This window comes from Dermacentor andersoni, chromosome 4 (genome assembly GCF_023375885.2).
Source record: "Dermacentor andersoni chromosome 4, qqDerAnde1_hic_scaffold, whole genome shotgun sequence".
NCBI classification, from domain to species: Eukaryota; Metazoa; Arthropoda; class Arachnida; order Ixodida; family Ixodidae; genus Dermacentor; species Dermacentor andersoni.
Window position 1 is genome coordinate 188,921,596 of NC_092817.1, and position 24,308 is coordinate 188,945,903.

At 47.3% G+C, this 24,308-nt stretch overlaps 1 long non-coding RNA gene across 1 annotated transcript in view; it reads right to left on the reverse strand.

Moving 5' to 3' along the window:
* Positions 1-11,773: 11,773 nt before the first annotated feature.
* Positions 11,774-24,308, reverse strand: part of LOC129384950 (uncharacterized) — a 117,207-nt gene continuing 104,672 nt past the window's right edge. Inside the window, exon 3 of the long non-coding RNA XR_008612501.1 lies at positions 11,774-12,043. This is a non-coding gene — a long non-coding RNA (uncharacterized lncRNA). The remainder of the gene's footprint in view (positions 12,044-24,308) is intronic.

Below are 24,308 nucleotides of genomic sequence, written 5' to 3' on the forward strand. Positions count from 1 at the left end.
CTGCAGTCACCTGAGCTCCTGCAAGTGAAGTTGGCCACGTGAGCTACTGCACAAATCGGTACTGGGTCGTTTATAGCTCCTATTAGTAGTTGCATTTATTCACCCCAAGAAACTTGGCCAGCTACGAACTGCCCCTGTGAAGCTTGGCAAGGGTGGCCGTAATGACTTCAATATGGAAATAAAGAAGACAAAAGGGAAGGTCTAAAGAGCGTTCATGTACAGCAGTTGCTATGGGTAGCTCTGCTAATGTTGAATTACCTGCGTAGCGCTGCACAATGAGGACGCATCAAAAAGAATAGGCATGGCGAGCAGTGACTACAAACTTCAGTTTGAAGTCGGTGCTCGTCCTGTCTGTTTGCGTCTGGTCTCGTTCTTCAGTACTGCAAAGTTATGTCAACACGTCTCATAAGCTCTCCGAATCTTCTGCAGGTCTAAGGTTAATTCCTGGAATCGTGCGGTCACGTTCTGGTAAATTCGATGAAGAATGCTTGCATCAGTCAAAGGTGATGCTACAGTGGCAGGCAAATTCCACCCCCCCCACCCAAAAAAAGAAGAGAAGAGCACAGGTTGTGAGCGATTGCAGTGTGGTTCTAAAAATGGAATGCACTCTATTTGTGGCAGTTCAGCACAAGAGAGTGACGGCATCTACACCATAATAATCTCGTTAGGAAGCATACTGTGGCTACCTAGTTGCAGACATGCAGCAAATCGCAACCAACCAAACAGTGCCGCTCGTGGTAGGGACATGTGTTCCATACAAGATGGCAGCAGACAGCGATGTACGCATCTTGACATTGCACCAACCCGAGCGATGAGGTGAATTGCGTTAGTGGATGAGGGACCCCACTTTCATCTGTACTATTCGAGCATCGGCAGGAGTATTGTATTAGACGGCAGCTTGACAATGTCGGCACCAACTTTTCTTGACGTCCTAGAAGTGCCGTCCTATAGTCCCCATGCATTCAAGAATATTACATTCCTACTGTCAGCAGTCGAGATGATTGTCAATGATAACGTTAAAAAGAGAAAAGTGGCCGTTCCTGCACACTCAGGAGTTAGTGGTTGTGCTGCTGGAAACAAATCAAAGCCAACACGTACTGTCCATGGAACTTCGATATGCTTGGAGAGGGTTGCTGGTATCCAAGGGTATTGCGGCTGGGCGCACAATAGTGAGGCGATCAACCCACACATTTGGCGTGCACCAAACGCCAAATGTAACACTTGAAAACGTTAACAGTGTAGGTCCTTAGTACAATGTCTCAAGGTAACTGGCACAATGAGCAGCGGGAAAGCGATGTACTGACGTTTCTGTAAGAGAATGTCTCGCAGCCACGCAAGAACGTTCTGCAACGAACATGGTAAGAACAACTTCACAGCTCCTTCCAGGTTGAGAACCGTATTGTTAGCTCTTAGCGCATTGTAGGTCTCCGTTGTGCGGTCGCCAATTGGCAGGGTGGAAATTAGTCTGTGTATAGTTCGTCCGATTTAAGCCCACTCCCTTCGCATGGGGTTACGACGGATGGTATCTCTCGGAAAGCTCATACTGAATTACCTTTCCAGGAGAACATTGAAGATTCGAGTGAACACCGGCCGACATCTCTGGCGCATGCTTTGTGGGGGCGCAGGCTTAACATCATCGGCTCAAGGCTGTTGTTGATTATGGAAAGAGCCTCAAAAGTCTCTGCAAGGAATCTGCCGTCGTAGCGGAGGCGCTAGTTTCTGTTCCAATATCTTATATTATAGAACAATGTTTACATTCGCTGGATCTTCAGTAGCGAGGATATGAGTTTAAATTCCAAAAAACATCGCGCAAAACTGCGAAGGTACCTCATAAGAGATCGCCGCCGCGGTCGCTTAGCGGCTATGGTGGTGCACTGCTAAGACCAGTCCAGATGCATTTCGGTGGGGGCGAAATGCAATAACGCCCGTGGTCTCGTGCATGGGGGTCACGTATGGGACGGTCAAAACTGATCTGGAATCCCTCGCTACGGCGTGCCTCATAACGAGATTGTGATGTTGACACGTAAAACCCCAGAATGAGAGACTACGCTGTCTGCCGTGTATGTCAAGTTCCTCGTTTACGCCTTGTCATTGCACGAGCGAGGCGAGTCTATTTCACACTGGCACAAGCCACTGCCAGCACAGTGTAGCAAGAAGGCAGGACAACGTTGGCATTGTATCGACTTTTTCTTTAGAATAGTGTTTACTTCGCGAGGTACGCGTTATATAATGCCGAATGCACTACAAATTCTTCGTTCAAGGACCATGCACGCTGCTCGCGGACATCGTAAAGTTAGGTGTAAACTCCCGTCAAGCGAGCCGTTGTGATTTTGTGTATAGTACAACCCGCCTGCTCCTAGAGGCCCAACGAATTTAGCAAAACTTAGCGACAGCATACTAGGGCGATGGACTCAGCAGCCGCTGGGCGAGAACAGGCCTAGCGCTACATACTCTGAACGAACGGGATGACACTCAGCGACGCAACGATACACACCTGTACCGCTACGCTACCTCGTAACTCTCTAAACTCCGATAAGCTATGCAGTCGTATGCCCGGCATTCAATATCAGCGACAAATAAACTACATGTAAACAAGAACCGCACGACGACACCACCGCGTACTCGACCACTTTCAAGCACCTCCTCGGAAGACACAGTCTTCTTTTGTGACCGTACACATTCATTAGAAACAAAATACGAAAGACGATGTAAAAACCTTGTACAAACCTTTTGCACAACGCGTTGTTTATTCCAGAAACATTGTTTTCACAAACAAACCTACCACAGAATCTGAACAGCTGATCGGCCGCGATATTGTTGCGCATTTTCAATGGGCGACTCTTGAAAAATTATACAAACTTTTTTGCCAATTTAAGCGTCGTCAAGATGAAATGTAGCACATTTCAGGTCTTCCTTGTAAGGCTCTGTCATACGAAATGTTGTTATTTCTCTGCACGCGTTATTCATACTCTGCAGTATTCTCAAGCGGCATAAATTGCTAGGCGGTCTACATAGAGCTCTTAAAAGAGCAAAGATGTACCTCCATTTAGTAGCGTATACTGCGCCATCTGTTGAGCAAAAAATTTCATATCAGAGCATCAATTCAGCTAAAGCTTCCTCTTAACAAAATAGAACGTCTTGGTTCCCCTTAGTCAAATAATGTTGATCACATTGAAAAGCGGGGCATACAGTGGGCGCGGTTGATCACTGGTACTGCTTTTACCGTGGCCAAAGAGCGCTGATTATGTGCACTAATCTGTGCAGCATACAGCTGCTGTGGCACGGCCTCACTGCCTCGACTGTCCCGTAAACCTACAAACATCATTGCGCTATAATTTGCATGTGGCTGCAGTTTCTGAACTCATAAGTTTTGCGAAGTTTCAAATAGTATGTCTGGGCCTAATCCGCGCCCGGCTGAGGCCCAAGCCCGACCAGAGTACGAAGCTACGAGTACGAATACCAGTACGCCCAAGCCCCAGTCAACAATTGCTCACGCGGCATGTGCCTCTCCCACGGGCTGGGCCGCGACCGGGCTTTCGGGCCAGCCTGGGCCCGTGATGTGCTGTAGTATAAACCTTCATACGGGTTAGAGAAACATATGAAATAGAGTCAACAGAGTAAACGGTCGGCAGCCATACTCGTTACCTTTGGCAAATACTCGAGGAGATAGCCAGAAAGACAATGCGGGCTTTTTGGAAGCATATTCTGAACACAGCTACAGTTCATCGCCCTATTCCAAACATTTCCTAGGTATAAATAGCGAGCAGAATGACAACCAGTGGAGCAAAAATCCGCACAAATTTAAGTATGCAGTCGTCTGTTTAGCCTAGCAGAGCTCCAGGCATCCCTAAACTGCCTTAACAAATCTGCCCCTTGATGGGACCACATCAGCTATGAAATGATAAAACACTTACATGCGGAAACTCAGAAAACATTCTTTCTATTTTCAACGCCGTATATCAACGCCGGGTACATTCCATCTGCTTGGAAGCAAACTGTAATAATCGCAAATCTTAAAGAGGGCAAGGACCCACCTTTAGCCAGCAGTTGCAGTTTGCTGCAACTGCTGCACCTTCTGGAGAGATACAAAATATTCGACCCATGTCAGCGCGGCTTCTGGCAATACAGATCAACGCCATAGCATCTACTCCTCATTGAGGCCACTATTAGGGACGCTTTCATACATGAACAGTACTTCTTATCTGTATATTTGGGCAACAATAAGGCCTGTGATATCACATGGCGCATTGGAATTTGAGAGATCTTTTTGCATTGCATGTGCAGGATAATACATTGAACTGTATTGTAAGCTGCTTATCTAACCCCACATCCCGCATAAGAATGGGCTGTGTTTTGACTACACCGTTCACCAAAGAGACTGGTGTGCCTCAAGGCGGAGTTCTTAGTTGTACGCCATTCATTGACTAATGAATTCACTGCATATTTCTGCACTGCAACAGCTGTATTCCATATACGTCGATGATGTGCACATATGCTTCACATCAGGCAACATTGCTATCTGCGAACGACTGATGCAGCTTGGAGTAAACAAATTGCATCAAGGGCGGTGTCAAATGGTTTTAAACATTCAGAACAAGATTGCGTATTCATCTCAACCTCACGAGGCGTAACCTAAGTTCCAAATAGCAGCGCGACAGAGACGACTGTCTGCGAGTGCCCAACACAAATTCTTAGGAATCAATTTAGACTCTAAGCTTATGTTAATTCCTCATCTTATGTATCTGAGGAGCAAATGCTTGAAAACAATGAACATTTTAAAACTTCTTTCGCGCACAACATGGAGTAGTGATGGGAAATTTCTTAACTCGTATAAGAGTCTCATACGCCTACGTATTGACCACAGTGCTATAATGCTTGATTCCTCAACACCAACTGCATTAAACATCCTAGACTCTGCACCCTACCTTGGCATCCGCCTCACCACCGGCGCGTTCAGGACAAGTCCAATACAGAGCCTGTATGTAGAGTAAAATGAGTGGTCTTTTAGTGTAGAGTGGTCATATTCAAGCTTTACGTGTTTTCTTAGAATACATGCTACGTGTAAGAAATGTGTGAATAAATGAATGTCCTACTTTTTGAACATTCCCCGATGGCCTCACCAGCGCCGTTACCGCCATGGCACTGGAAGCTCATTGATTGTGACACGTCGATTTAGATTGTGACACGTCGATGCTCCAGAGACACTCACTCATTAAAATGCACTTTCGTGATCTCCAGGCAAAGTACTTGTGTCCAAAATACTACACTGATGGATAAAAGTCACATGTTGCTACGTCTTATGCAGAACTTGATCCATCATTCTCATCATCAAGTTGGACGCTCTGCATCCTGAAAATAGTATCTACACGGCTGAGGCGAATGCAGTATTATTGGTTTTCAAACACACCAGGAAGCCAGACTGGAAAAACTTTAATCTTCACTGACTCCTTAAGTGTCCTACGATCCATAATGTCGATCACTAAACAAAAAAATCCTGTATTTAATTACTTTTATTTACTCGTCTGTACAATCTATATCTCGAAGCAGCATATCAAGATATGTTCGGTGCCTCGACATCGAGGTGTTCAGTGTACTTGAAGACGAAACTGCCAAATAAATAGCCACAAAACCAAGGACCTTCTCTATAGCTGTCCCTCTGATAGACTTTAAGCCTTTCTTACGGAGAAAAGCTTAGCAGCTTTTGGCAGCGCTTTTAGGACTCTGAAGCATACAATAACCTGAATGTCAAAAAACGTGCGTAGAGAAATTGGCCACCCATTAAATAATACGACCAACCGAGGACATCATCTGTCGACTCACAGTCGGTTGCGCGTATGACACACTATCGTACCTGTTAAATGTGATAAATGTGGCCCACTGTCCTCCACGTGTTGCTGGAATGTCGCGAAATAGGGACTCACCGAAACAAACACTCTCGCTTGCCACATCGTCGCAAACTTCTACATCCGGCAATGTTCTTAGGCAATGTCGCGCTATTTGACAGTATATTAGTTGTGGTTTATTTAAATGTTTGTGTACGACATGAGCGCTATAACATAAAGCTATCCCAAAATTTTCTATTCCAATTCTGCAATCAGCCTTCCGCGATTGCTCAAAAACTTTCTTGGACCACTCTCACTTCGCCTGTCTGTCACGCGACGTCACAAAAACAGCGATAGCTCCCCATCTGATATGACGAGTACACACAAATTTTGCATGACTGGACCAAGCAAAAGAAAAATAGTTATTTCTGATTCGACGCCTTTTCGCCATTAGACCTCGGCTGTCGGTCAAAAGGTTTAGGGTTGCACTCGCTTCACCTGTCTGTCACGCGACGTCACAAAACCGCGAAAACTCACCGCGTCAAAGTGACATGTACGCGGTAAAGATGCATTAATATGCCGACCAAAACTGAATTTTTTTTGTGAATAGCCGCAGGCTGCCCCATTCCCACAGAAATAAAAGATAGCTGCCGCCGATCACTCAGGCACTGGCTACTCGCACCTGCTGGAGAGCATGGGTTTATTTGCGTACAATTAACCTTTGTGCGTGGCCATGTAACATTTTCGAGCACTTTCGGCACGTTAACGACCTCGCTCTGCCAACTCAGTCTTTGATGAGGATCCGTTTTAGCAGCGTTCTTCACCTTCCGTTGCATGCCGCCGCGATTTTCGACCAGCCACCGCAAGCTAAGTAAGGGAAAGCAGACCAATCGCAGACGCCGGCACCACCCTCTTCATCCGGTTATCGATTTTCAGTGCACTGGCTCGGCCCCATCGAATCCTTCTGCACTTGAGCGTGCTCCTCGCCTCTTGTCAGCCAATTAGATAAGGCAAGCCACTCGGTGTAGGCAATGCTATTCCTTTTTAAAGCAAACAAAAGTGACCTCCTATAAGCGAGGACAGCGTTTGATTGGTCTCTTCAGACAACCCTGCGGGTCACCGCGCGATGCGTGCGTTGGCGGTTACGCAAGTTTGACGTCAGGAGATTGGAATAAAAACATATTGGAATAGTTTTACGTTATAGGGCCCCATGTTATGTAAACAGGCGATCGGTAGCAGGGCCTTTTAGCAGAGAGTGCCGATGCGTTATTAGTATTTAGAGCACGTGCTTCCAGGCCCTTGCTCTCAAGCGCATCAGTACTACTTGCATACCTTTTACATTTTACCGCTGTTAGATAGGGAATCTTTTCCTGGCATCACTCGAGTTCCCCGACCACATCCAATCGCTTTCGCACCCAATTAAAGTGCGCAGAAGCGCGTCGAACACGTTCTCGGACCTGTCAGACAAGTTCGCGACCGCCACCTCGTGCGCCGTACGTCAAGTATTGTCTGCATCCCCTGCTCGACTATTCCCGAAAGTGCAACACGAGCCTGGCACGATTCCAGGTAATCTTGGTCCCGAGCGAAGCTGTTTTGCCGTTCTGAAAGGTCTTTCGAAGAAAAACCCCTCTCCTCCAGCTGAGCGCTTGCAGACGAGGAGGCAACGCCGGTGGCAAGTCACCCGTCCGACAGTGGAGCCCTTGGCACAACCCCCATCTGCCGAATGGGACGGCACTTGTACGGGCGCCTACCATAGCATGAAAATGACGACACGAGAGCGGGCTCAACGATTGGCCGAACATTACGCGACCCCGAGACACCGAAGGAGTTAAAAGCGAGAAACAGGGAGCAGAGAGAAGGATTCCTTCATCCATTTATTTTTTCGTTGGTGTTGCCACGGAGCGCATCGTCCGATCTGCTGCAGGCCGTCAATGATTTTATAAGTGTTAATTACTTTGTGTTGCTACTGTAAATTATGTAAATAAATATTCAGTTTCTTCTCAAAATCCTCCTCAACGTCGGCCAACGCCTACACTCAAGGGCAAGGTCCAATACCGCGTAGCCTTATGGCGCCCGTTCCCGTGTTTCGCGTCGCCGTCCTCCTCGCTGTAACCAGCTCCGTAGCCGGGCCGGCGCGCTGCTCTAGATGCGCGCTCTCCTGGCACCATTTCTCGCGCACGGCGCGAGCCTTGCCCTCCAAAGTCGGGTCACGTGTTTTCGCCTATCTTCTCGCCCCCTTCCTCCGCGGTGACTCAGCGTTGCGGTGTTTCGCTGCTACCGCCTACTCCGCCCTCGCCGTCCCTTCTCCTGCTGTCGCGGCGCTGCCGCGGTGCCATTGGCGGGCGCTCCTTGTCGCCTCGCGCGTGATCCACGGCTCTTCGCGTCGCGTGGCTGTACGACTCTGAGCCGTGTCTCTCGCTTCCCCGTTTGCGGGGCGCGTTCCTCAGTGGCATTTGTCACTTCTGGCAGTGCTTGCGCCTGCCTGTCCTTCTCCAGCCTCCACTCTTGCCCTATACCTGCCCTTACCTGGCGCAGTGCCGTTGCGGTTACTCGACAGACAGCTATAGCGTTTGAATGGACGTTTAGGCGAGTTGGTAAGCCATATTTGAAACAGAACAGCTCGGTTTTGACGGGGACAGCAGGGAGAACGACACGGACGAGCGCTGACTTGCAAGTGAAGTTTATTGCTTGGAACGAAGAATATAAAACAGATCCAACCAACAGGAGAAACAAAAAAAAACATACTTTATACTCACAGTCAATCATACATGCCGCACTGAACAAAGGAGATAACTGCAATCATCATATCCCCCCCCCCGCACAAAATGCCAGTTCTTTGGATGTAATCGATAAGGAGGGGCTACTGACGCATGCGTCTTTTGACCAGGCGATGTGCGCTGCTTCGATGATTTTACGCGTTAGTTGATTGCTATGTTTATAAACAGGCCTGGAGTGTGGCCTGATCCCGGTGACCAGAACCGGTAACACACTCCCTCACCAGAGCAGGATTGGCCACCCTGGTGCAGTACTTGGCCACAACCTCCCATATGAACACAAGAAACTAGGAATTGGCAAGAATCAGATGTATGCGCTAAGAGACAAAGCCGGCAATAACATTACTCATAAGGATGAGATAGTTCAAGTGGCTGAGGAGTTCTATAGAGATTTATACAGTACCAGTGGCACCCACGACGATAATGGCACAGAAAAAAGTCTAGAGGAATTCGAAATTCCACAGGTAACGCCGGAAGAAGTAAAGAAAGCCTTGGGAGATATGCAAAGGGGGAAGGCAGCTAGGGAGGATCAGGTAACAGCAGATTTGTTGAAGGATGGTGGGCAGATTGTTCTAGAGAAACTGGCCACCCTGTATGCGCAGTGCCTCATGACCTCGAGCGTATCGGAATCTTGGAAGAACGCTAACCTAATCCTAATCCATGAAAAGGGGACGCCAAAGACTTGAAAAATTATAGACCGATCAGCTTACTGTCCGTTGCGTACAAAGTATTTACTAAGGTAATCGCAAATAGAATCAGGAACACCTTAGACCTGTGTCAACCAAAGAACCTGGCAGGATTTCGTAAAGGCTACTCAACAATAGACCATATTCACACTATCAATCAGGTGATAGAGAAATGTGCAGAATATAACCTACCCTCATGCCTAGCTTTCGTTGCTTACGAGAAAGCGTTTGATTGTGTCGAAACCTCAGCTGCCATGCAGACATTACGGAATCAGAGTGCAGACGAGCCGTATGTAAAAATACTGAAACATATCTGTAGCGGCTCCACAGCCACCGTAGTCCTCCATATAGAAAGCAACAAAACCCCAGTAAAGAAAGGCGTCAGGAAGGGAGATACGATCTCTCCAATGCTATTCACAACGTGTTTGCAGAAGGTATTCAGAGACCTGGATTGGGTAGAATTGGGGATAAGAGTTAATAGAGAATACCTTAGTAACTTGCGATTCCCTGATGATATTGCCTTGCTTAGTAACTCCGGGGACCGGTTGCAATGCATGCTCACTGACCTGGAGAGGCAAAGCAGAAGGGCGGGTCTAAAATTTATCTGCAGAAGACTAAAGTAATGTTTAACAGTCTCGGAAGAGAACAGCAGTTCACGATAGGTAGCGAGGCACTGGAAGTGGTAAGGGAATACATCTACTTAGGGCAGGTAGTGACGGCGGATCCGGATCATGAGACGGAAATAATGAGAAGTATAAGAATGGGCTGGGGTGCGTTTGGCAGGCATTCTCAGATCATGAACAGCAGGTTGCCATTATCGCTCAAGAGAAAAGTGTATAATAGCTGTGTCTTACCAGTACTCACCTACGGGGCAGAAACCTGGAGGCTTACGAAAAGGGTTCTACTCAAATTCAGGACTACGCAACGAGCTATGGAAAGAAGAATGATGGGTGTAACGTTAAGGGATAAGAAAAGAGCAGATCGGGTGAGGGAACAAACGCGAGTTAATGACATCTTACTTGAAATCAAGAAAAAGAAATGGGCATGGGCAGGACATGTAATGAGGAGGGAAGATAACCGATGGTCATTAAGGGTTACGGACTGGAGTCCAAGGGAAGGGAAGCGTAGCAGAGGGCGGCAGAAAGTTAGGTGGGCGGATGAGATTAAGAAGTTTGCAGGGACGACATGGCCACAATTAGTACATGACCGGGGTCGTTGAAGAAGTGTGGGAGAGGCCTTTGCCCTGCAGTGGGCGTAACCAGGCTGCTGCTGCTGATGATGATGTTTACTTAAAACTTGTGTTCGAGCGAACTGGGGGTGGCAAGCCTTGCTTTTGCAGTCTCTACAGTGGATGCCAAGATGCCCTTTTACAGTATTATGCACATTGTTGTCGTGCTCCTTCAGGCGTTCGTTAAGGCATCTCCGCGTTTGATGGACATAAAGCCTGCCACATGACAACGGAATGGCGTAGACGACTCCCTCTTTAGAAGAGACGAACTGATTTTCATGTATGATGTTGCACTTTCTTGGAACGAAATCAGCATTAACGATTTTGCGCATCTTCCCAAGCTTATCTGGAGCCGAGAAAACTACTTTGACACTTGTTCTGTTAGCTATCTTTTTTTATTCTATGGGAGACATGATGAATATAAGGGACTACAGTGGTTTCTTTCTTCTTCCTTTCCTGTCATCGAATCTACCCGTTGTTCTTTTCTGTTTTTGTTCAAGCTACTGATGATAGTTTCTGACACTGACAGTTGCAAGTCAGCGGTCGTCCGTGTCGTTCTCCCTGCTGTCCCCGTCAAAACCGCGCTGTTTTGTATTAAATATAGCGTTTCGTCTCGTTGCTTCTACTTCACACCCCAACTTTGTGCGGCCACATTGAGGCCTTCTGTGAATGAATGAGTGTGCGACCTCTACTCAATACCCCTGTTCTTTACCTGTTTCCTCATCCCACCTCAGAAGAAACATAAAATAATAATTGCTAATGTCCCCCCCCCCCTCTCCGTGGCGCTGACCCACTATAATATGACGTGATGGCGCGTCGCCGGAGCGCAGGCTTGATAGCGGCGAATCGCCGTATGTGCTGCCCAATTCGAAACGCAGAACCATCTCCGTTCGGCACTGTATGTTCTGTATGAGGTTGCCTGTTGAAATAAGGCAGCAGCTGCGTTTAAAGATCGCATTACCAAGAAGCGTAGTCGTCGGCAAATTTTTCAAGTTTGGATCCCTTCGCAGCACATATATTATTATCTTAGTACACCTCACCAGTCTTCGGCATTATTCTAGTACGTATATATTTTACGCATTTATACAGCGACTCATTTTAGGCCCCTTTGAAGTCATCTTATTTCTTTGCCCATGTGAACTCATTACAGTATGCATTTGGTGCCCTTTGGCCGGAACTGTTCCTTGTGTGATGAAAACCCATTAATGTATCAACAAAGCCAAACATTCTGCGTAGCACTGCAAAAATATTTCACGCTCAAGATCATGAAGTTCTAAAGCTTTATTTCTTGTCTAAGATAAACAAAACACACGAAAATGTTGAGTTTGCGGCTTCAGTCAAGCTCCTCTTCGCAAGACAGGCAGACGAAGAAACGCCATGTTATAATCATTTGATTTCTATGGCATATATCCTAACAACGGGCATCCGAAGTGCGAAGTGCAAGAACAATTTTTTCGTAATCTAAAACACATTGGACTCCAGATCCACTTATAATATTGGCTGTCGGCACGTGAACTTCGAAGTGCCTCGAACCTGGAAAAACGAGAAGCAAGAGAACCAAATCAATTGGGAAAGACGGGCGCGGTGGTTGCAGAAATGAGTCAAGATAATTTAATGCCTAGTACACTGCAGAGAACTTAAGTCGATACCGCAGTGTGGAGGCAATATCGTAGGCACTCCACGACGCGTTCCACAATGCCTTGCTTGCGTTCGTTGTAGCAGAATCTACAGTTATGTCTACCACCTAGTTTATGACAATGGCATAGATCACATTGTGCCGTTTGTGGCGCGGCATCGCATTCCTTTTAATAGAGAATTATAGCTCAGCGGCCGAGCGGGCCAGCGTAGACACCAGTGCGCATGTGCGGCACCACATGCGTATTGGCGTCTACGCTGGCGCGTTGGACCACTGGCTCGCTGAGCTACCCTTTAATATCTTCCTGATAATGGCGAGGCAAACATGAGCTCCTTGCAACGAAGTTCTTTTACATTAGAGCCCGTAAAACAGCACATCAAGATATGTAAATGGTTTGCAGGTTAAACCAATTAAGTACGTAATTAACACATGCCCAGTGGTTAACATACCTACAATATTATTTTATCTTCAGGTGAGTTTCTTGGAGAAATACAAATTGCTCGTGTCGTCCCGATATTTAATCTAGGTGACCGAAACACATTTAGCAATCACAGGCCCATCTCTGTATTACCCATGTTTCCGAACGATACTAAAAAAATTTCGTGCTGTTCACGTATGTTCATCGTCACAATGTTCTCAATTTTCAACATGGAATTAGGAAGAATAGCTCAACGGAGACGGTACTTGTGACACAAAGAAACAATAATGGAAGCCTTTAGCAACAATGAGATTGTTACAGTTATATATATATATATATATATATATATATATATATATATATATATATATATATATATATATATATACATACATATATATATACCGTATTTACTCGCGTAATCCTCGCACTTTTTTCCCTGAAAATCAACGTGAAGTTTGGGGGTGCGATAATTATGGGGGGAAAATTTTCAAGCGTAACTTACCTTCGTTATGAAAGTACAGGGTGAACGTAAGCTCAAGCTGCTAAAGCACTTTATTTGCCGCGCGCTACCTCCCCGTCACTACTCGCGTTGCGTACGTCCTGCAGGCAATTGTACTCTTCATCAGAGTCCGTGTCGACGCTGGAATCGATGGTTTCTTCATCTTCCGATGCTTCTTCGTCGTCCCACACCCGGTGGTCCTCGGTCGCATCCAGGGCGTTCGAAATTCCTGTTTTCTTGAAGCTTCTGGCCACCATGTTTACATCAATCATCCCCCATGCCTCTGATACCCAGCTCGCGGTAGTAATTTTGGGGGTGCGATGATTATGCGGGGAAAAAAATTTTTCCAATTTTTGATAGCCAATGTGGGGGGTGCGAGCATTACGCGAGTGCGAGCATTATGCGAGTAAATACGGTATATTTCTGAGGAGCATTTCATTTAATTTAATAAACCATTCACTACTGCTTCATAACGTACGGTGTCCGGGCAACGGCCGATGCGATGCTGAAATCGTATCTAGCGCGCCGAGCACACCATTGGCCTCGAGCTCCACCACTGGAAAAGCTGGCGCCACCGTCGGCGTGACGTTCTATTAGGGATCACGTGGGCATAGCGGCCGCGTCGGCTGCTTCGGGAGCGCCGAAGCGAGCTGAAAACGAGTTTAAATTCCCTCGTACGTTACGGTCCTCATTTAGTGGCGAGATTTTCCCGCTTCGAGTGCCTCCTTTACAACGCTTGAAAGCACTACAATATGTAGTGGCTGCCTTTAAGGTCACGCAACATGGTAGACTACTGCTGGTGCCGCAGTGCCGGACGTACGCAACGGAGCCCGGCGTCAGCCTTATTCACACGTAGCCGCAGGACAAGAAGCTGCGTGAAGCTTGGCTCGCGAAACATAAAACCGACAAATAGTCATCGGCTACAACTCGGGTATGCAGCAAGCACAGACGCGAGGAAGATTTCTGCTACGGCGCCGGGTCTGCGATGTTCGGAAAACGCGCACTGAGACGCTCGCCCGAGTCCGCTGCTCGACTAATGTCATGACGGTTTGGTCTATGAACTTGTCGATGCTATAGATACTGGCAAGTTCACTGGAGTGGAAAGGGAGCGGTAAGAAGCACATTTAAATAAAAGCATGGCACATAGTCATGTTCGCGTTATGAATTAATGCACTTGATTACAAAAAAGAAGCAGCGGGAAATCGCACACTGGGAACATCGATAAACATACAGTGCGACGCAACTAGAGAAATAATATTGAAACGTCCAAGAACTTAGAAGAAAAAAAAAGATTGAATCGTCGCGACGGCACATCACAGGCGTCAAAGTGTCTACAATGAAATTATTTTAGAACAGCTCTGATGGCGCCCACGCAACAATGGTTGCTTGTATACTGTCAAATGCTCATATTCTGCGGCGTAAAGTTCATGGCACGGTGCGAAAACGCGCACGTGGCGAAAGCGAAACAGTGCGCGGACAAGCATGCAGGCGCGCAGTCGGTCGCTGCGAATCTGTGCGATCACTGCATTGAGGCTTCATTCTATTACGCTGCATTTAGTTATACAAACACTATAAGAACATATTTCACATAGCTTGCTGTCAGCGTTTACCTACCTTTCACGCAAGAAGCCGGTTCGGGAGACTCCATCGCGGCGACCGCGCGCAGTGGCATTCACTGTACGTATTCGGTACAGCGATAGCGTCTGTAAACGATTCTGTGCCTTCACTTTACCCAAGATTATTATTTAGACTGTAAAAAAAAACTTATCTCGTTTCGAAAGTACTTACAGAAATGTTCGGAAGAGCTCGTGCGTGGTGTTGTCAGCGAGCGCTGACAGCAAAACCTATGAGGAGCGCGCCGCGTGATCTCTCATACTATCCAGCGAGGCGCTTCCGACATATGGCGACTCCGTAACTCCTCGCCGCCAATGTAGGTATCAGTAACGCGACTGCTAGACCTCAACTTACATGTGCCCGCGTGCTACAGACCAGTAATATAAGCCCGCTTTTGTTCGCGATTGATGCCAAAGATATTTTACACAGCGCAAGTTACGTTAAGATGGTTTCTTATGCGGATGATACTATTGCTTTGTTTCTGGCAAGTCAGAATAGAAAATTGAACTAAGAGGAAATACAGCGCTACAAGGACATAAAGGAGTGGGCAGATTAGAATTGAGTAAGAATAACTTCGAGCAAGACAAGAAATTGGGTTGTGCCTGCCAATAGGGAAGGATGCCAGAAACTTTCACGTTTGCCTACACAATAAAGTAATACCACTGGTGAACAGAGTGAAATACTTGGCCTGGTTTCTTCTGAGCATTTCACATGAAATGAGTACATCGACAATATTCAATCAAAAGTTTGCTGTGCTGCTGGCCCGGTAGCCCACGAGGGACGTATCCCCCCAACAAAATTTAAAATATTGCTTTACAGTACATTCATTGCTTCACACCTACAGTACTGCAACATTGTCTGAAGTAAGACCGGAACAACTAATAGAACAGAGTTACATTTGCGCCAAAAAAAATTGTTAGATGTAGAGCTCTCGTATCTTTGTCACATCCAACTAAAAAGCTAATTAAATAATGTGGCAGTAAAGTTTCGTTCGTTCTCTGTCCTCGCTTCACCGTTGGAACTTGAAGCTTCTCGGACGATGATCGGCAGTTGTTGATCAAACGCAGGCAGGAAGCGATGAGGTCAGAATGTACAAGAAATCTTTATAGTTGAACTTTTCTATATACATGGCAGGTAAAACAAATACATTACAAACTTGAACAATTGAGAAACGCAGTCTCACTCTTCGACGGTCTCAATGACTGTTAGAGCCCAGACTCGTTTTAACGTACATGGTACGGAGGCTCACTGATCTATCAGCAATCCTGATTTCAGCCCAGTCTGAGGGACAGCATGGCGTCCCGATTTTTATAGCCCAAATATACAAAGAAAAAAAGGCGGTAGGGCCGTTGGCCCGTCCCACAGGTTCAGTTGCCAATCAGAGTCAACCGTTTGTTAAGCCACAACCCAGAGGGATGGGCTTACTCTTAAAAATAAACATATTGGAAAACAAAGCTCTTTTCCTTTTTCCCCAAAACTCCGTTGCCCTCTCGTTTCTACGTAGTTAGTGACGGGCTCAGCAAAACACGCCAGGCCCGAACAAGTTATCGCTAGACCGCCTCAAATCCCAACGGCGTCTAGGCCGCAAACGTCTCGGAAGCAGGGGCATCGACACCACGTAGTGCCGCTGTACTCAAAGTTTGGCCGTGTGGGAGACGGATGGCCCTCCCTGTCCTTCAAACTTATTGTCTACAAGTCAAAGTTCTCCGAGTGCGTGTTTACAAGACGCCGCCGTCCGAATGCACTCTTCACGTGTGCACCGCATCCCTACAGCGTGCACTGTAAGCTGGCCTTCGACACCACACAGGCAGTCGCACCCAACAACAAGGCTGGCGATTGCGTTCCGGACGCGCGGCACGGGGTCAAGTGTGCTAAGCCCTTCTTAACCTCGGCGGCGCCTCCAATTAGTCAGGTACTCGGGCGCCAGGCCCACAATACCGTATACAGCGGTTCCTTTCAAGGCTGGTCTGTGTGGACTCGCGTGACCGTCGGCGGACTGCCAACACCCTGCGCACAATACCGACTTCCCGGAATCGGCACTCGCCCGCCTGGCGCCTGCCGCGACGCGTCACCCAACACCGCGCGGTCCGTGACCCCACATAACACAAAAACGGTTGCCCCGCTGACATGGGGCGGGGAGTGAACCCCCTCTCTATACACACAGCACGTGGCCGATTCGTGACACTTAAGAACACGAACAATCAGAGCGACCTTACAGTGGCATTTTACGAAGTTTGTTTTATTGCACAACTACAATCCTCACATGAAGTATGACAACCATATAGTGACATCTTTGTCACAGTTACACGGAAGTGCTTTGATGCGACACAAACGGCATGAAAGAAATTGAGGCGGTGCCCACATCCAGAGCATATTACAGTTCTCCGTCCTTGCGTTGGACGTAACTAGTACTGTTAAACAGGATCGACAAAGAAAAGTTTGATTTTATTTCAAAGCCACTTTCAGCACTTAAATCAATTTGCAGGGGGGAAATTGTTATGAAGGTAGGTTCCCATTATTACATTTGTTACTGCTGTTATTAACCATGTATTCTGTCTTTAGCGTTCAACAGGTGGGTGGATGACGCCTTGCTGTGCTGGTGCATAAATGCTGATGCGCAAAGGTGTTACTTATAGAAGCTGATATTACTATTCTGTCATATTCCAGGGCTTCCGTGAACAAAAAAAAAGGCACACTGAACTTGAAACATGCCTTATTGCATGGCAACAACTTACCGTGGTAGAATGACAGCCAATGAATATAAGGACAAAAAGCACGTCACAGCTTGGCGGCCAGGGATTATGTACACATAGTGGGTGAGTGTGATGTGATCGCGATGTGATGTGAGCCCCCGCGACAGAAAGGGAAACGCTATTACACAAGTACACGTGTAGATATATGCTACATACGCCCCCCCCCGCCCCCCCACAAATTTTATGGCCACCACAGTTTATGGCACATAGCGGTCAGGTGGGCGGCGCTGTCACTATGGGTAACGATGTTCGCTAGCGGAGTTTGAAGGCTCCACCGGCTCGCGCTGAATGATCCCCGCCCTGTCGTTATCGGTTGAAGAGTCGTCAGCTCTGTACCGGAGATTCTTGATAGCTTCACAAAAAGGGTAGATCAAACTCCGTGGAATCGGTGTTATCCTTGCGGATGTGGTTTTCGTAACGCACCCACTGGAAAACACCACGTGTCGTCACTACACTTAAAGGCTATGACACAGGTCCCATTACGGGCGAGAACTGCTGCACAGAGCCACTTTGGTCCCGGTCGGAAGTTCCGCACCCGAACGTGATCACTCAAACCAAATGTTCTCTCACGACACGGGTGGCGCCTTGTCTGATGAAATTGGCGCTGTGACAGTTTGTTTTCGACCGATGGTCGCACCAGTGCTAGTTTGGTCCTGCAAAGCGATAGAAAGTTGGGCGAGTTGGTACGGTAACATGACCTTGGATTGTAGCGCGAAGTTACACGGACAGAGACTACAAGCAGACAGGACGAGCTCCCCTCCTGTCTGCTTCTACTCTCTGTCCGCGTCACCTCGCGCTAAAATCCAAGATCTAGTCTGGTCCGTAGGCGCCGTTTCAGGAGCAAGGTGGAAGGGGCTTCCCCTGTCGTAGCATGAGGCGTATTACAATACGCCAACAGGAAGTCTGCTAGTTCCGCAGTCGCTATCCTCGAATTGGTCGTGGGAAGCGCTGCCTTCAAGGTTTGGACAAAACATTCCGCCAATCCGTTGCTGCTTGGGTGATACGGTGCGGTCCGTACGTGTCTTATACCCGTTTGCTGGAGGTAGATATGGAATTGTTCAGAGATGAACTGGCTTCCGTTGTCGTACACCACTGTTTCCGGAAAACCAAATCTGCAGAAAAGTTCATGAATGCATGCGATGGTTGCTTCTGAAGTTAGTAGTGGTCATGATAAATACTTCTGGCCACTTCGAATGAGCGTCAACTAGCGCTAAGTATGAAACAGCTTTTATGAGACCTGAAAAGTCAACGTGCAGGGTTTTCATGGACGCGTCGGTCAGGACCAAGGATGGAGCAGTGCTTTCACTGGTAAACTGCGTGTCTCAACGCATGTTTCACAAGCCGCAACACATATCTCGATGTCATGGTTGATATTTGGCCACCACACATAGCTTCTTGCCAACTCTTTCGTGCGAACCACTCCTAGATGTCCTTCGTGCAATTCACCTAGGACAAATTGATGAAACCTTTGTGGTACCACAACGCGCGTTCCAAACATGACACAACCTTGATATAAGAAAAACTATAGTTTCCTGTAGAAGAATGGTTTTAGGTTTGCAGACACGTTAGTCAGCCAGCCTGACAAAATGTGCTGTACTACCTGACAAAAAACAGGATCACGCGCAGTTTCTTCTGCGGTTTGTTTACTGCAGAAGCAAAAAACTTTCTTCGACCCCATCCCTGCCAGGTTAATGAAGTGAAAGTCGCGATAAGCAATCAGCGTCTACACTCTGAGCTGCAGGTCGATACTGCAAAGAAAAAGATTATGCAGAAAGTGTGACTGGCCAGAGCTGAAGACTGGCGTCTGCTATCGCTGGAATTCCTGTTTTGGTGCCAAATATCGTCTCAAGTGGCTAATGGTCTTTGGGCAATGTAAATTGTTTGCGTAAACGCAGTAATAAAGCTTCACACTAAACACAAGTGCTAATTACTTTCTCTTGTTGGCTACAACCTTGTTCAGTCTTTGTCAGTGCGCATGAAGGCATGAAGGCTATTGGATGAACTTGCCGATGTGAAATGCGTGACAGAACCGCACCTATTCCATAGGCAGAAGCATCACACGATAGCTGCACTGGCTAACTGGGGTTGTAGCGAGTCAAAATAGGTTTTGACGTTAGCAGTTTCTTTACATGTACCAACGCACTCTGACAAGCGGCATTCCATCCCCAGCTTCAGTCTTGCGTAACAGCTTCTGCAGGAGAAACAGTATATAAATGACAGATTCAGAACAAACTTTCCATAGTAATTTATGAGCCCTAGTAGCGATTAATGTTGCTGCTTATCTGTCGGAGTCGGTGCATTCGTGATTGCGACCAACTTCTCAACTGTCGGCAGAACACCGGCTTTCGTGATCACATGACCCAAGTATTGCTGTTCATCGATAAAGAAAGTACACTTGGACAGTTTTAAGCGCATTCTGTGTTCTGATAGCCGTTTCAGCACTGCTTCAAGGTTAAACAAATGTGCTGCTTCCGTGCGGCCCGTGATCAGTATGTCATCAAGGTAACACGCCACACTGTTCAGTCCTTTCAGCGCATCATCCACGATAAGCTGAAATATTGCGGGAACCGACGAAATGTCAAACCGTAGGTGGTTGACCAAAACAGATCTTTGTGGGTGTTCAGCGTGAGATACTGCTAGAACTCGTCATCCATTTCGACCTGCCGGTAAGGGCTGCTTAGGTGTATCTTAGAAAAATGTTTTCAACCTGCAATTGTGGAAAATAACTCGGCCGCTTTTGGTAGAGGATAGCTTTCGATGTCGAGTATTGGGTTTAGCGTGGCTTTGTTGTCACCGCACAGTCTTACTGAACCGTCGCGTTTGACCACTGGCACGACAGGCGGAGCACACGGACTCGTAACGGGTGTAATTATCCCTAGCTCTCGTAGCTTGGACAATTCGAGTTCTATAGTAGTTTTTTGTGCGAGAGGCGCACTTCTAGCTTTCAAAAATTTAGGTCTCGCCTCATCCTTGAAGAAGATAGTAGACTTGTCACCTTTTACTGTGCCGAGTTCGTCCTTGAACAGGTCTTGATGGCGGCTTAGCAAGGACTCAAGCTCATGTGATTTCTTGGAGCTACTTGTCTTCCCCAGCTGTATGTGGTGAATACTTTGGATCTACGTCCAGTTCAGCTGGAGGTGCTGCAGCCAATTGCGCCCCAGTAGCGGCTGACCATGCTGGCGCAGCACGTATAACGGCAGGTGCTAGCTGTGTGCGTTTCACTGGACTGCCACAAATGCTACTCCGCAGGGCTTCACATGTGCATTCGTGTAGGTTCTTAGCGTAAGGCTTGTCCTGCAAAATTAAGCGCTTGCAAAAAGTTAACGGAACTGTGGAACAGACTTAACTGATACAACGGCTCTTGTGTCAAGTTCCATGTTCACTGGTAGGTCGTTGATTGTAACTTCGGCGATGATCAGTTTTGTTCCTAATTCTACAGCGGCTTTGCTAGTTGCTGCGTGTCAGTGCTAGGGTGCGAACATGACGCTTAGTTTTGCCTGGCGATTCTTTAAACTGTCTATTCCGACAAGCACGCTTGACGTGGTTCTTTCTGTTGCAGTGAAAGCATTTGACATTCATATACCGACAAGCGTTTGCTGCGTGTTTCACTGACCCGCAGCGATAACATGAGGCTGAAGTTTGTTCGGTGCTAACTTTATGCACGTCATATTCGGTCGGTGGCGTTGAGCGCCTAGCAGACTCACTTTGAACAGCCGCTTTGATAACTATTGCACGACCGATCGCTGTTTCAGATTACGCTGATTGTCTTCTGCAAATAAATTGCGTTGAATGTCAGCTCGAAGCAACCCACTAACAAATCTGTCCCCTAAGGTTTGATCGAGAAAAGTCACGAACTCGATAGTGTGTGCGAGCCTCCGCAGCTCTGTGGCAAATTGAGCAGCATTCTCTTGCGGCAGTTGCGAGCGGCGATGAAATTTGATTCTTTCTCCAATAATGGACAGTTTTGAGACAAAGTGGCTTCGCAGTAGCCTAGAAGTTCCCCAAAAAACTTCTCAGTGGGAATCACCCGCCGTGGTTGCTCAGTGGCTACGGTGTTAGGCTGCTGAGCACGAGGAATCGAATCCCAGCCACGGCGGCCCCCATTGAAATGCAAAAACACCCGTGTACTTAGATTTAGGTGCACGTTAAAGAACCCCAGGTGGTCGAAATTTCCGGATTCCTCCACTACGGCGTGCCTCATAATCAGAAAGTGGTTTTGGCACGTAAAACCCCATAATTTTTTAGTGGGAATCGCCGGAGACGTTACCGAACGACTTCGATAACGCGTATGTCTTCGGTTCTACCATGCTTATGAACGTATCTGCCTGCTGCTCAACGAGGACCTTGTAAGCCCGTAGAAATGCTTCGAGACGTTCCTCGTAACTAGTCCAATCGGCGGAAGATTTATCAAATGGTTCTGCTTGCCCCAATTGCAACGACCTGGCTGCGTTGACTTGTCTTCTCGTGGCTGTCTACCAGGATCCAGGCTTTCAACCAGGATCCCATCCTCGTCACCGAGACTATGTCGTGTTGCGGGACTTTCATGAACGAAGAGGCAGGCTCAACTTGAAACATGCTTTATTGTATGGCAACAACATAACGTGGCAGAATGACAGCCAAGGATTATAAGGACAAAAAGCGCACAACAGCTTGGCGGTCAGCGATTATATACACATAGCGGGCGAGGGTGATGCGATCGCGATATGGCCCGCGTGACACAAAACAAAACGCTATCACACAATTACACATGTACAGGTACGCGACGTACTCATTTTTTTGTAGACTTCGTTTTCTATCACACAATGTTGAGCACGATTGTGCAGCGATACATACTGAATTAACACAGCAAGCTGGGCGAGTTGGTGACTGAACATATTCCTAGCGGTCGGCAGCGCAACCCCGACGAAGGACAAAGCAAGTACACGTTACGAGCGCAGACTAACAACTGATTTATCTTTTCAAACAAGTGATTAAATATACAGAGAGTGTGACCACGTTATGAAGTGACGCGTACAAGTGGTGAAAGGTTGTCAGCCTATCCTGCCATTCAAAAACTCCGTTTCTTTATCATGCAGCGATATAAAAGTCTGGCTGGCGCATGCGCCTGAGTTGACATGCATGACGTAGGCTTCCACAATCTCGCGGTTGATTTGATTTGAATTTCTATACAATATTTCGGTTTTTTCGAAGAATGGTTAGCATGGGAAATTTCGACAATGTGCGGCCATATTTGAGTCTGCTGCATTCCTGATCGCACCTTGGTGCTCCCTCTCTAAGTCGGATGCTAAGGCAGCGTTTCGTCTACCCAAAGTGCTTTTTGCCGCACGAAAGTGGAATGACGTAGACCACTCCCACCAAGCATGCCATGAGCTGCCCCGTGTGTTTGACGTGGCAGATGGCTTTGGACGCCTGTTTAGGTCTATTGACACGATTGCAAATCTTGCTTAACGAGTTTTTAGCTGAAAAAGAAAAGCACTTGAACACAGTATTTCATGGCTGTCTTTTTTAACCCATGCCCCATCTGATGTACATGAGGGATGACTGCAGATTTTTTTACCGTTTCGATCTGTTTCTGGGGCGCGTCGTCTTTTTTTATTTTCTTCACTAGCCCTTCACATGTTGATACGACAACAGATTTTGGAAAACGGGCCTTCTCTAGACGATTAAGCTGTTACGAATAGCTCAGATTGGCGAGGTGGTGGCATGACTAAGTGCGGAACCTAAACACGTCATATCAATTATTTTGCACTAGTTTTGAGTGTGCAGACGCGTAGTTTAAAATTGGTTTGCTTGTCCTGCCGTTATATTAAAAACAAATATGTTGTGCTGTTAATTTTAACTGTAAATTCACAAATTAGGTTTCCGTATTAATCGGCAGTTCATCAGTAAATCTGAGACCCATTCCTTCTTTATGAAAGGCTGCGAGAAGAACACCAATATCTTTGAAATTTGTTTCAGAGCGGATAACTACCAAGTAGTCATCAACAAACCTAAAGCACTTAGTCATTGTTCCTGAACACTAGACAAGCGCGAACAAAATTAAATTTCTGCTGTTCTATTCCTGTACATGTGCCTTCATTTTTCGACGAAGGAAAAGAGAGTATTATGCATACAATAGAAATTATGGCTCAAATGCCATAGTGTCTGTACGAACAAGCAGAAGAAAGAACCAGTCCACGTATGGCTGCCCCTAAGTGAAGCCCGTCAGAGCTCAAAAGAGGGGCCAGCTACGCTCGCTCTGAAACTTGTGGTCTCTTGAGTCTCTGATAGGGAAGCTAGAGCCACAAGGGCAGGTCTGGGATAATGACGACATTTCCTTTAGCGATACGTCGCTCAGCGGGTGGTGAAAATGTTTGCGTTCGGCCAACAACTGGATTGAAATTTGAGGACTCGACTGCGACGGATCAGGAAGCATATCCCTGCTGTTGTCTATGGACAGGTACGTTACGGAGTGAGTTTCAGTTTCAGTTTTGAAGCTAGAACCACGCGCGCTTGGGGGAGATTCCTAGCAACCATGTTCAACGTGACCAAAAAAAATTGGAGGACCCTTAAGCTTCGCCTTCAATAGTGGAACACGATAGCGTTCCCGTCGACCCGCCAAGGGGTGTAAGACAATGCGTTACGGCGCAGCGATCACTTACGAGGCGTCCCGCATCGGACGTCGCACCCACAAATCACGCGGTGAGCGCCGAGCAACGCAGCGTTCGCTGCGGCAACGAAACGTGCGCCTGAGCAAGCGGAAAGAACCAAAGAACTCGGTGTCTCGGAGGGAGAAACGATCTACGCGAGCTAAACGTCGTGATCGGCACGGACAGCCGGGCCGCGACGCGCCTCCGCACCGGTCCCCGCACGGCCGCGAGAAGTGGGCGATGGGC